The sequence below is a fragment of the Lepus europaeus genome, chromosome 1 (genome assembly GCF_033115175.1).
Source record: "Lepus europaeus isolate LE1 chromosome 1, mLepTim1.pri, whole genome shotgun sequence".
NCBI lineage: Eukaryota > Metazoa > Chordata > Mammalia > Lagomorpha > Leporidae > Lepus > Lepus europaeus.
Genome location: NC_084827.1, coordinates 174,216,341 through 174,230,322, shown reverse-complemented (window position 1 = coordinate 174,230,322; position 13,982 = coordinate 174,216,341). Strand labels below are relative to the sequence as shown.

The 13,982-nt window shown below is 42.7% G+C and overlaps 1 protein-coding gene across 1 annotated transcript in view; it reads left to right on the top strand.

Annotated features, from left to right (window-relative positions):
- Positions 1-13,982, top strand: part of PID1 (phosphotyrosine interaction domain containing 1) — a 268,098-nt gene that overhangs the window by 157,335 nt on the left and 96,781 nt on the right. The window lies entirely within an intron of this gene.

Genomic DNA, 13,982 nt, shown 5'->3' with positions numbered 1-13,982 from the left:
TTGCTAATGGACCTGGGGAAGCAGCAGAAGATGGCTCAAGTGCTTGGACCTCTGCACTCACATGGGAGACCCAGAAAAAGCTCCTCTGGTTCCTGGCTTTGGCCTGGCCCAGTCCTGGGTGATGAGTACATTTAGGTAGTGAACCAGCAGATGAAAGACCTCTCTCTCTCTCTCATTCTCTCTCTCTCTCTCCCTCCCTCCCTCCCTCCCTCCTGCTCTGCCTTTCAAATAAATAAATCTTTAAAAAAACAAAGAGTCAGAGTATGCCTGAAAACCCCCTGATCAATATTTCATGTGCTGGTGGGAAGCTTGTTTATATCTCAGGCAGTCATTTTAGTGATTTCAGATTCCTCAACCCTGCAAGAGGATTCATAAATTCACATATTATCTCCTAAATGCTAAGTGTTGCATGTGAGTCTGGGATTTAGATGAAAAATGTGGAGTACACAGATTTTTTTGCCAGACTATTCCCAGTTGGTTGCATATCTCAAGAGCCAAAGCTTATTACTTTCCAAGTTGTAATTTAAACTTGTTAAATTGCCTCCAGACCCATCATTTTCATGTAGCACAATGGGAAAAACTCAGTGCTTTGGCTGCAAATGCGTTTCTCTTTTATTCCTCTCTCTGTCTCCAAAACTCTACCTCCTCTGGGGCTGCATCATGATTATTTCATAGAAACTTGGGTCAGGAACATCTTTTTATGAAAATTTTATTTTTATGTTGTTTTGAGAGACATTTGTTGTTGCATCTGGCAGGTGGTGTGGCTCATTCTGAAAGTCTTTGAAATTCGTGATGTAGTTGTATTATAAGGTCTTTGTGGGATGGCAGTAAAGAGAAATTAGGCTCTGTAACTCTGCCGAGGGTTGGCCTGGTAAACACATTAGAGGCGGATTATCCTCTATTGCTCCCTGCACAGTACCTGAGGAATGCCTAGTCCATGGCCATTTCGGAACCTGATCAGGAACTCTGTTGCAGAGGGGCAGGAGGTGCCGAGTTTGCACTGTATGCTCACTATTCTATGGAGAAATCTTCGGTGGTACAGCCACTGCCGGCTTGGGGGCCAGGCTCTCACAAATGTGCAGTGGGCATGGAAAAATGTACATGGAGTATATATTCCAAGTATGGTAGATGCTCACTGGTCCAGGGTTCTTTTTTTAATATTTATTTATTTATTTGAAAGGCAGAGTTACACAGAGAGAAGGAGAGGCAGAGAGAGAGAGAGAGAGAGAGAGAGAGAGAGGTGTCTTCCATCCACTGTTTCACTCCCCCAATTGGTTGCGATGGCCGGAGCTGTGCCAGTCCAAAGCCAGGAGCCAGGAGTTTCTTCTGGGTCTCCCATGCAGGTGCAGGGGCTCAAGGTCTTGGGCTACCTTCTACTGCTTTCCCAGGCCATAACAGAAAGCTGGATCGGAAGTGGAGCAGCCAGGACTCAAAATGGCATCCATATGGGGTACTGGCACTGGAGGTGGCAGCTTTACCTGATTCGCCACAGCACTGACACCCTGGTTCATGTTTAAAGATTGAAGAATGGGTTTTTATTCAGCAAGACTGTGCACTCACATCTTTTTTTTTCAAGATTTATTTGGGGGGAGGGAGCAGAGATTGCAGGATTGATCTTACATTTGCTGGTTCACTCCCTAAATGTCCACAATGGCTGGGGATGCTCCAGGATGAAGCCAGGATACCAGAGCTCTATCTAGATCTCCCATGTGGGTGCAGGGCTCCAAGCACTTGGGTCATCTTACATTGCTTTCCCAAGTACCTCAGCAAGTAGCTATATTGGAAGCCTAGCAGCCAAAGGTTGAATAGGCACTACTACGGGCTGGTGGCATTGCAAACAGCAGCTTAGCTCACTGTACCATGACACCAGTCCACACAGTCACCTTTAGTTATTTTCATGGCCATTAGGCTCCAGTGTACATATTTAGGATGCAGGTGGGTGAGGATGAGCAAGCCGTGTACATATTTCAGTATAATAGAACCTATATTCTAGATAGTTTTTTCTTGGTGATTTCTTCATGTTCCAAGAGGCAGGTTCTGTAACACAGACCAAATTGGATTTGGGTTGTCAGTTGCCTCAATAATCGATATAGGAGAACTTCAAGTATGTGGAGGAAGACAGGGCCAAAAATAAAAACAGCTTTTTTTTTTTTTCTGCCTGAGTCAGTCAGGTTGGAATTTTTGCTTGTAGTAACAAACATCCTCAAATGTCAATTAACCAAAAACAGTGCTGGTTTATTTCTTACTCGCTGCATGTACTTATTGCTGGAAGGTTCTGATTCGTCACCTTTACCCTGAAACCTGGCCTCATGGACGCCCCTTCATGTAGAATTTCACAGAATACAGCAATAGAGGTGGGAGCGAGCTCACAGGAAGCACTCACGGGTTCTTGAACACCTCCACAAAGAGACGCACAGCTCGTCTGTTCAGTGTCACTGGCCAGTGCAAGTCTCCCAGGCAAAGTTAACCATAATAATGAACTGCGATCATCCTCAATTCCAGAAAGAAGACATGGATATTAGTAAATAGTAGTAATAGAGTAATACATAATGCATATTTTGCCGCACGCCTCAAAACACACAGGCACACACATTAGCCCTAAACCCAAATATGAAATTGGCCCCAAAGGAAAATAAAGAAATCTAATTAGGGGAAGTTTTAGAATGAACTCCAGACCTCGAGATGCGTGAAGAGTAAGGCTCCTCTGTCAGTTCCTGAATCATTCATTAATGAGCAGGAGATAGACAGCCATTCTGTCTGAGAGGCCACCCTCCCACCCAGACTTAGTTAACATCCAGCGCCGTGCCATCTCTGCACCAGGCGTGTTTGCTGTAGGCATCTCATTGTAAGAAGCAAAGAGACTACAGCTCACAGGACATTTTGCCTTCTCTTTGAAACAGCAGGGTCAAGTATCAGTCAGAAATGTGCTCACAGATCTGAGACGTGTTCACCGAGTCTCCCTTCCTTCTCTCTCCTTTTTAAAGGTTTATTTATTTATTTGAAAATAAGAGCTAGAGAGGAGAAGAAGAAGAAGAAGAAGAAGAAGAAGAAGAAGAAGAAGAAGAAGAAGAAGAAAGAGAGAAAGAGAGAGAGAGAGAAACCTTCCATGCACTTGTTCACTCCCCAAATGGCTGCAGTGGCCAGGGCTGAGCTAGGCTGAAGCCAATAGCCAGGAACTGCTTCTGGGTCTCTCATGTGGGTAGCAGGGACACAAGCACTTAGGCCATCTTCCACCACTTTTTCCAGGCCATTAGCATCTGGGATTCGAAACAGAACTCATATGGGATGCCAGCGCTGCAGGTGGCAGCTTAAACCCACAACACCACAAAGCTGGCCCTGAGACTCATTGTTCAAGATCTGTTGGACAGATTAAGGCAAACGTGAAACATGAAAAAAAGATTTCAAAAGTGCGATTAGAGAGAATTGCATCAGCATTTATTGTTACAATTGTACCATCAGTTCTTTCTTGTTTGTAACTTTACAACATTAAAATAATCATTTTTTTTTCTTTTCCATAATTTTATTTTTCCTCAAAAACATCAGCTGCTTCAAAGTTAAAAAGAACACTATCACAGTAAAATGAAGCTGCCCCGGGTTATGGGAAAGCAGACAGATGGGTATAGGAGGACGAAGGGAGGGGACTGGCCGGAAGCCTCGGTTGCAGCCACCAGCATGAACACATCACTAACCTGTCGTGAACTCATCCTGAGGTCAGAAGAAGACAATAAGATGAACGCAGCACGATGCTGGGTTCTAGTTTAAACTGGCCTCAGGTTTTAATTTATCAAACAAATACAGAGAATGTCTTCCATGCTACCTTTGATGTATTTTGCTTAACATGTAACATAGCCTGGCAGAACTTTGACAGCCAAGGCAGAATTCCCATGGGGAGTTCACTACCTGGCACTAGTAATGAACTTGGTGCACTACAGAATGACGAATGCTCCTGAAAATCATAGAGTTGGTAAAGGGGTTTTATCCAGAATATATAAAGAAAACTTCTAATTTCATCATAAATGACAGGTGACCCAGTTAAACACTGGTCAATAATTTAGATAGATATTTACCCAACAAAATATGCAGTTGGTTAATAAACATATGAAAATATCCTCAATATTTGTCATTAGGGAAATGGAAATCAAAGTACCAGGAGATATTGCTTCATACCTACCAGGATGGCTGGAATGGAAAAGGCAGTATAAGCATTGGTGGAACGTGGAGGAGGGAAGCCCTCCTACTGGGAATAGAAAGGGCAACTACTTTAGAAAACACCATGGTGGTTCCTTAAAAATGTAAGCTAGAGCTGCTTTATCACACAGCAATTCCATTCCTAGGAATTCCATGGTGGCTTAACCACTAGGCCAAATGCTTGCTCCTCTTAATGGTTCTTAACTGTGATGATCACCTGCTCAGAGTGTCTACCCTACTCTCCAAAGTATTAGCTACACTGAAACGTCTAACTTCTTGCTTCAGAGAAGAAGGTTGGCTAACAGTTCAGAAGATTTGCTAGTAGAGTGCAGCAGGTTAGACTGCAGCTTGGGATACTAACAAGATATCGGGTGTCAAGGTGCTGGTTCAAGTCCTAGCACCTCTGCTTTCAATCCTACTAATGCATTCTGGGAGACAGAAGATAATGGTTCAAGTGTCTGTGTCACTGCCACCTACGAGAAGACCCAGATGGAGTTCTAGGATCTGGCTTCAGCCTGTCCCAGCCCTGGCTATTGCAGGTATTTGGAGGAATGAACCAGAAAATGGGAAGATAGATAAATAGGTAGATAGGTAGATAGGTGGGTAGATAGATAGATAGATAGATCTCTGCCTTTAAAAAAAGTTGAAAATAAATTTTTGCAAAGATTTTCTAATCAGCTTGTATGGAATATGGTGACAGTTCTCAATCCTGATAATCACTAGTGACTTTGGAGTGCTTGCATTTCTTTAATTCCTTTACCCATGACTACAACTGACTGTGATTCTGCACTTACCTAGGGCTTCAGCTAACCTGATTGTTTCAGTTGTTGCTTTCAAGACACACTCCCATGTGCAGTCAGAATTCTCTGGATGCTATGGACTTAGAAAAGAGCTGTAAAGGCCTTTGGGAGGGAAGATCAACTTCCTCCTTGGGATTCCAGTGGAAGGCATTCAGTGATTGCATTCTAATGCCATGGGTGTTCGCCTACCAGAGCCACACACCGATGTGACTGTTCAAGCCATTAAGCCTAATATTATATGGAACTATATTTAGTTAAGCATTGTAGGCACATAATAAATTTTTGTTAAGTTAATAATTGCATACAAACTATCTCTCTGCTACTTTATAGGAAAGAGACCTGAAAATTCTGTCAATAACTTAGGAGGCAGGAGTGTCTTCCATCAGTGATGGCTTCAAGAGGGAACAGATAACATAAGGTGAAGCATGTGAATTTTTTCTACCTGCTGATCATGGCTGTTTTAGGAGAACTGACTTTCAAAAATACTTAAACTTTTTAGGCATTGTCCTGGTAAGAGAATACATTGTTCCTGTAAGGAATTAAGGGTACATAGACTTTAGTGGGAAGCTTGGCCTTGCCACGTACTAATTGTGTAATTTTAAGCAGATTAATTGACTTCTTTAAGACTGCATTTTGATTGTTAAAAGAGAAGATAATCCTTTACAAAGTAGTGAGAATTAAATGAGGTAATACTTGGGAAAGGCAGAGTTTAGAAGGTTGTATGCAAATGGTATTATTACTACCAGAGCATATTTTTTACCATAAAATTTTTAAAAATTTTATTTTTATATTAAAAGAATTGATTAATACATTAGATTCTTCTCAGGGTGACAGAAAATGCCTGAGGATTAATAAAACACAAGTCTCATCAATTCTCATGTTAACATTATATTAATACAAAGAGAATAGATTCCATGTAGTTCACAGAAACAATTATAAGAACATTGATGCTTCCCTCCCCCTCTTTTCCTCCCTCTTAGGGCAGTTTTCTTTAGAAAATGACTCCATTAGCTCCCCAAGCTTCTGTCCAATTGAATTCTTTAGTAGTTGAAATCCTGAACATGATTCTCCCTCTGGAGTGAAAAAGGCAGTTGAGAAAAGAAAATGAATTATGTGTAATAACTTAGAGGGCAACTTGAGAAATAGTCTGCCCCAATTGGAATGTTTTTGAGCAGGTAAGTGTAGTTTCATAAAATTGGCCAAAGACATCTCTTTTGCTCCTGAGGTATACCAGATTTATTTTCATAAAAACCCTGGTCAAAGTCTTGGGTTGTTTACTCAAAAAGATGGCTCTTCATTGGCAAAGATCCTGCTCTTCTGAGCAAGATTGACATCTCCCTCTCTGAATGTATTTTGTTTACAATCTTTTTATGTGTATGTGTAGTACTTTCCTTCCAAGAGCAATACATTTACATTTTTTTTCCAGGGGTAGCCGGCAAGCATATATGTGGCTTTTGACTTCTCTCTCTCATTTGTGTGGAGTGAATAGTGATTTCTCTCCATTTCCTGTGTTACTTTTGCTCTTGCGCAGCCTTGTCGTGATAACATCTCAAAGTATGGTCTCAATGAGTTTGACTTTCCCCTTCATAGAGGAAAGACTGGGACATGGAACTACTTACACACTCACCTTTAGTCTCAGAGGTATCACTGATAGAGCCAGGAGTTCTTCTTCCCTCGTCATACTAAGGACATGGTCTTGCCATTCTTTTGCCTTGTAGCTTGTGAATGATAGAAACAAAGAATCCTTTGCTAAGAGCAGGGAAGTGGAGATTACTATTCTAGTACTTCTCTACAATAATATTGTTTTGTTCCAGAAACACTGAAGAAGGGAATTTTCCAGATAAGCCATCACTCTGTTTCTCTGTTCATCAATATGTGTACGAGGAGAACAAAAAGAGATGAAAGAGCAGATATAGAAGAAAACATAAAAAGAAATTGAACCAATATAATTCCCGTTACATTGATTCATCTATTCTTTTTCATTTACTCAACAAGCATGTATTGAGTGCTTAATATGTGCCAGCCTCATTTTAGTCTCTGACATACAGAGCTAAAGGAAATAGGAACTGCCCCAACCCCATGGATCTTCTACTCTATCAAGAGAGACAGTGCATCATTAACCCATTGCTGTGATTGGAGTGAGGGTAATGACTGCAGTGAGGGTAAGTATTTGAAGAATAGCATAAGCACCAGGAGCCCCTGTGAGAGGACATCTCACCTGGGCATGAGAGTCCAGAACAGTGTCCTGAAGAAGTTCCTTTTAGCCAAGATGAGAAACACAAGTAGGAGTGTGGTAAGTGGTGGAGGCTTGGAGTCAGGGAGGATGGGCAGAGTCTAGACTAACACAAGACTGTGAGCAGATTCTGAGGCAGCAGGGACTTTGGCATGTTTGAGAAACAAAGGGGTTTGAAGTGAGAGAGCAAGTGGAAGGACATGATGGGATGCATAAGCCAACAGGAGCCCCTTGATGACCTTGGTCCTAACCTCTGTTCTACAGCAGTGGGAGAGTATTAGAAAGCCCTGAGAAGGCAGGGGCATCATCATCCTGAAGAGAAAGGAAAGAGAAAGGCAGGGCTGCATGGGGGTGGGGGCGGGGCTAATAAACATCTCTTTTCATGGGGCTGATGCTGTGACATGAGCAGGTAAAGCCACTGCCTTCAGTGCTGGCATCCCTTATGGGCACCTGTTTGAAACCCAGCTACTCCACTTCCAATCCAGCTCCCTGCTAATGTGCCTGGGAACCCAGCGGAAGATGGTCCAAGTCCTTGGACTCCTACAGCCATGTGGGAAACCCGGAAGAAGCTCCTGGCTTCAAATCAGTTCAGCATCCACTGTTGCGGCCATCTGGGGAGTGAACCCACAGATGGCAGATCTCTCTCTCTCCCCCCATCTCTAACTCTGCCTTTCAAATAAAATAAGTAAAATTTTTTTGACAGGCAGAGTGGACAGTGAGAGAGAGAGACAGAGAAAGGTCTTCCTTTTTCCGTTGGTTCACCCCCCAATGGCTGCCGTGGCCGGCACACCACGCTGATCCGAAGCCAGGAGCCAGGTGCTTCTCCTGGTCTCCCATGTGGGTGCAAGGCCCAAGGACCTGGGCCATCCTCCACTGCACTCCCGGGCCACAGCAGAGGGCTGGACTGTAAGAGGAGCAACCAGGATAGAATCTGGCGCCCCGACCAGGACTAGAACCCCGTGTGCCAGTGCTGCAGGCGGAGAATTAGCCTAGTGAGCCATGGTGCCGGCCACTAAGTAAATATTTTTTTAAAAATTAAAAAATCTCTTGACTGGGGAGGTGGCTGTGGAGAGGCGCTTGACACATGTGAACTAGACTGTGGATTGTGAAGGTGGACTTTGCTGGAGGTGAGGCCTGAGGGAGGGGAAGGTTTGGATAACTTACTGGATTGGGGCATGGGGCCTGATGGATTAGCATGGCTTGATTTATGATGAGGGGATGAACAGAAGGACATTTTTGCTTGCTTTATTTTAGGGGTAGTATTTAGTAAGTTTGATAGGCAAACTCATCAATCTTGGCTGTATCGATCCAGGCGTCAGAGGAGTGAGATGGAGTGATAAATGTCTGAGCTGTCTACTTACAGATGGTGTGTCAAACCACGTGGGAGGATGAGGTTGTCACAAGAAAAAGGCAGATGAGAAGAGAAGAGGGCCAAGGAGGAGCCATAGGGACAGTTAGTTGGCTTGTTAAGGTATGCATTATGAGGGCCAATGTTATGGTGTGGTGGCTTAAACCACCGCTTGCAATGCCAGCATCCCTTGTAGGTGCTGGTTTGAGTCCCAGCAGCTTCCACTTCCAGTTCAGCTTCCTGCTAATGTGCCTGGGAAAGCAGCGGTAGATGACCCAACTGCTTGGGCCTTGTTACTATGTGCGAAGCCTGGAAAAAGTTCCTAGCTCCTGGCTTCGGCTTGGTCCAGCCCCGGCTGTTGCAGCCATTTAGGACGTGAACCACGGAATTGAAGATCTCTCTCCCTCTCTCCCACTGTCTAACTCTTCCTTTCACATAAAAAAAAAAGAAATCTTAAAAATAAAAAAATTAAAAGTATATACTTTATTGAAGAACATCTTGAGGGTAATGATGGGGAGACCAAGGTTGGAGGCAATATCTAGACAACAGAAGGAGAACCTCATCGAGGAGACTGAAACAAAAATGACTGAGGTGGAAGACATATGGCAAGAGAGTGTGAGGCCATGCGGGACAAAGCACCGTGTAGACACACGGCAGGGGAGCGCGAGGCCACGCAGGACAAAGCACCATGTGTGTGGATCCTGTGGAGAGGATGCAGCGCCGTTAGGATTGTGGATGACACAACTCACACTGGGTAGAATGCTGAAGCCCAAAATCTCAGGACCCGATTTCCCTCTAATAACTCCATGGCTCATTACTAAGCTGTATGGTATTCCCTGAGCTGAATATTTTTAATGATTGAAATGATTTATTTATTTTCTTTGAATTTCACTTGGAAACCAGTCAGAAGGTAGAGTGAAACACATGAAGCAATGAAAAATGAACTCAGATGACTTTGCCTCTGGGTTTGGTGCCAGCAGAAAATCCACATAGTAGCTCTGAGTAAATGTTGTTTCTGGGTTGTTAAGTTCAAGTCCTTGACAAAATAAAGCATTGGGAATAGCTTTCCAGTATGACTAGGTAACTGGGGGGGGGGGGCAGCTGGTGTGTGGTTGTTATGAACCAGCCCCATGGTTTCCCAATAGATTTTGACTCTTGTCTGTGATTATAAAAGAGTTTACAGAGAAGACTTAGGGTGAAAGATTTTAAATATGCAAATTAGGAAATAATACTACTTTAATAATTTAAACCATGTATTTCATCTCCTTAAATTCTGTCTTAAAAAGTATAGTTGCAGTCTAAGCTACAAGTAATTTTTCTGATTGAGAGGCAAATAGAACCTGATAGAAGGGGCTTGATAATAATCTGGTGGGCTTTAGGCCTTGTAAATTCAGAGGCCCAGACCTATCTATCTCTTCACATGGGGTATATCCTAAGGGAGGTGTGAACCTCCTAGGGGAAGGCACTCTGTTGACTTTCATTACTTGGCTGGCCTGGGAGGAGAGCTGGCCAGGTAAAGGCAGGTGGCATCTCTAACAAGAAATTTACAGTTCTGCCTGCAATGTTGCTGACCCTACTTGACCATCCCCTCAGCTGCAGTGGTCACTTTGGAAGTTGGGCTGAGTGAAGGGCTTTTCAACTTAGAGCCAATAAGATCTGTGGCTCTGACCTGGGCATCCTTCGACTCCAGGGCAGGTCCATTTCCAGTGATCCAACTCTTGGCAGAGCTGCCAGGGCTCTTCACAAGCTGACTTCTGCTGAAGCCCAGTCTTACCACATTGAAAGCCACTGCAGTGGACTGGCCTGTTGGGTCTCCTTGAGGGCAGATCACTGTACAGATCAGCCATTAATAGGCCTGCCACCCATTGCTTCTGATGCCGAGCTTTCTTTTCCTCCTGGTTTGTGTTAAAGCAGACCAGAGGATGCAAGTCAAGGGAGTGCCCAAGTCCCATCTCTAATCTTCGGTGGCCTGAACTACAAGTCTATAGTCACAGGCACGTTCTGTAGTAGTTTTTCTAAGGTAGACAATGCCCATGAGGAAAATTATATTCTCACTTTAAAACTTTCTTTCCCTTTGGTCTGAAAGGGAGGTTTTTTTCTACTTACTGTATACTTCGCTGATGGCGAAGTGAATCTAGCTATGAGATTATTATTTAAGTTCTTATTTTGGCTATGCTATTACAGAAAAATGTTAGCCATCTCTTTTATAAGGTCTAAAGATTAAATTGTGCATCCTACAGATTCCTTCATAATAGAATTAGTTTCCTACCTTGAAGAGAATAGAGAAATGAAAGAACAAGTTGGGCTTAGAATAGAGAAATGAGGGAGCAAGTCCTAGATCGCTTGCTGACAATAGCAATATCACATGAATACTTAGCAAATAATTAGCTTAGACAGCACCTTTCTTAGCTCCTCTAATAATGACTCTGTCCTTTGTTCTAGGCCCTGTCTAGTGCACTTGGGCCTCATTCCTTTGTAATCATAACCTCTACTCTACCACCAATGGCTCTACTCCCAACCTGTGTGTACTGATGGTCCTCTTCCCCACTTCATGCTGTATAATTGTTCAAACCTGGTAAATGCCACTCTTAGGATCATTGGTTACTATCCTCACTCTGTCTTTTATGACCTTGTCTAAATATGATCAGAGTCGGCAAACTTGGAAGGCTTCCATAGCCTTGGCAACTCATGACGACAGCCTAGGGTGGTTACTGGCACCATAAACTAGAGTGTCAATTTGTTGGGTCAACAACAGGAGCCACTGTGCACTTGCTCCTCATGTGGGATCTCTGTCCTTAATGTGCTGTACATTGTGATTTAATGCTATAACTAGTACTCCAACAGTATGTTTCACTTTGTGTTTCTATGTGGGTGCAAACTGTTGCAATCTTTATACTAAATTGATCTTCTGTATATAAAGAGAATTGAAAATGAATCTTGATGCAAATGGAAGGGGAGAGGGAGCGGGAGAGGGGAGGGTTGCCGGTGGGAGGGAAGTTATGGGAGGGGGAAGCCATTGTAATCCATAAGCTGTACACTGGAAATTTATATTCATTAAATAAAAGTTAAAAAAAAAGTATAGTTGCAGTAAATTTTTGAAAATGCTCAAATTCCTGATTCATATTATTAAACCTCCTATTATTGTATTATATCATATCATATCATATATTATATTATATTATTGCTACACAGTGGGATGAAGTGTGCAGCTGCTTGTTTTGGTCAGTTGATGAAATTTTTTATATACAAAAAGAGTGTAAAAAGCCAAATTCTCACTTAGATATACATTCCAAATATTCTATTATTATTCCAAATAATTAAGATGTTTCTAAATCTAAATCATAATAGCATAATAATAATAATGTGAAAATAGCATGGAAATAAATAACTAAATTCTAACATTCAAGTTCAGTTAGGTGTATCATTAGCTGAGTATTAGTGTCCTTGTTTTTTATAGACTCAATAAAATGCATGAAAAATCCATTGTGCAAGTCACTAGACATTTCTAAGCACAGGGCTTGGTTTCAGGGAGCTCAGAGTTGAATGGCAGAAAAATTAGGTACAAAGGATGATAAAACAAGGAGGTGGTTTTATTACAAAGATGTGGGATGTTCCAGAGGGGGAGTGTGGAGTGCTACAGAAGAGTATTAACAGAGGATATAATCACATGAACTGAGGAAGGAGTCGTTGGTGTGTCAGGTGAAGTTGCGTCTGTAGAATTGAGGGGGATACATTGGCAAAGCAGGGGTTGCAGAGGGTGAAGGCCCTGACTGTGAAACTAAGGGGCTGTGGGAGAATTTCAAGCAGTAGACAGATATGTAATTTACACATTGTGGGAAATCACCCCTGGCAAGGGTTAGGGAAGGGAGCAGGGCTGGAGCAGGTGGACTGGCTAAGATGCTATTACTGCGGCTCAGGTGCAGTACAAGAGAAAGTGAGCAACGCAGAACAGAGCTCACTGAAGAGTTCCAGTCTCAGTTTGTAACTGTGTTAGACAAAGGTCTTTTTATCTACCTACCTCATCTATATCTACCTACCTGTTCACCTGTCTACCTGTCTGTCTATATACTTACTTGTGTGTGTGTGTACCAGGGGGTGGAAGGAAAGAGAGAGAGAGGGGGAGAGAGAGAGAGAGAGAGAGAGAGAGAGAGAGAGAGAGAGAGAGAGAGAGAGAAATGGAGAGAGATGGAGATATTTAAGAGACTTGTTTACACAGCTGTGCTGTGGAGGTGCCAGCCCAGAATTTACAAGGTAGGTCAGCAGGTTGGAGAGCCAGTCTCCCTTTCCCAGGAGGTCAGTCTTTCTCTACGAAGGCCTTTATCTGATCGGTTGAAACCTGCTCACATTGCAGGGTCACAGATACAGAGGTCATCTTTTATATTCTAATATATCAACTGATGTACATGTTAACCTCATCCAAAAAACACCTTCACAGAAACATCTAGAGAGATGTGGACCCAATGAACTGGGTATTGTGGCAGTCACCCCTGCATGTCCTGTGTGAGCTGGCTTCTCTGTGGCTGTCTGCTAGACTTTAAGCCCTGGAGGGGGCGGGCCTGGGTTTGAATCCCAGCGCACCATTACCCACATGTTCTTTCACTAATTACTTAGCTTTCTTGGTGCCACAAGCTCTTCATCTGTAACACAGGGATTTAAGATATAAATGTAAAAGTAGTCATCACCGTAACTAAAGGCCTAGGTGACCTTAGATAAATCACTTTCGATTTCTGGGGTCTCTCCCTGGTTATCTCATGAATAAGATGACCCATTTCATCTCTGAACCTGAATATTTTTATTTTGCTTTGCCATGGAGTTATGGAATGTTGCCTAGTTTTTTTTTTTTTTAAATGACATCATAATTTTTGAGTGCCATGTGGAATGATTAAACCAAACTGATCAACATATTTAACATATTTATTACCTAAAATATTTAACATTCTTGTCATCAGAACATTTAAAATTTGCTCTTGGAACAATTTAAATGTACAGTGCTCAATCATTAGCTAGCACCATGGTGTACAATTGAACTCAGGGAATAAGATTCTAGAATTTTAGATCTACAGGGCACCCCTGTCGTCCACCCTGACAGCTTCATATAATGGATGAGGACGTTGGGTGGTCTGCTGAATTTATACAAATAGCTGACCATGTTGTTCTTATTTCAGTTTGCCTCACTGTGCAGTCGATATGTTTTCCCAAAGTGCACTAAAGCCAATTTCTATCATTTAAATCATGTTTGAGTTATCATGCCTAAAAGAACTTTCCTACAGGGCCTGGTGAGAATTCAGATGTTAGCATAGCTATTGTACTTTGATGAGGTCCCTGGAGATAGATCCATAGAGTGGGGCTGACTTGTATGGAGAGAATCTTCCATGACCAGGGGCAAGGTGACAGTGTCATTCCTGCCATGAGG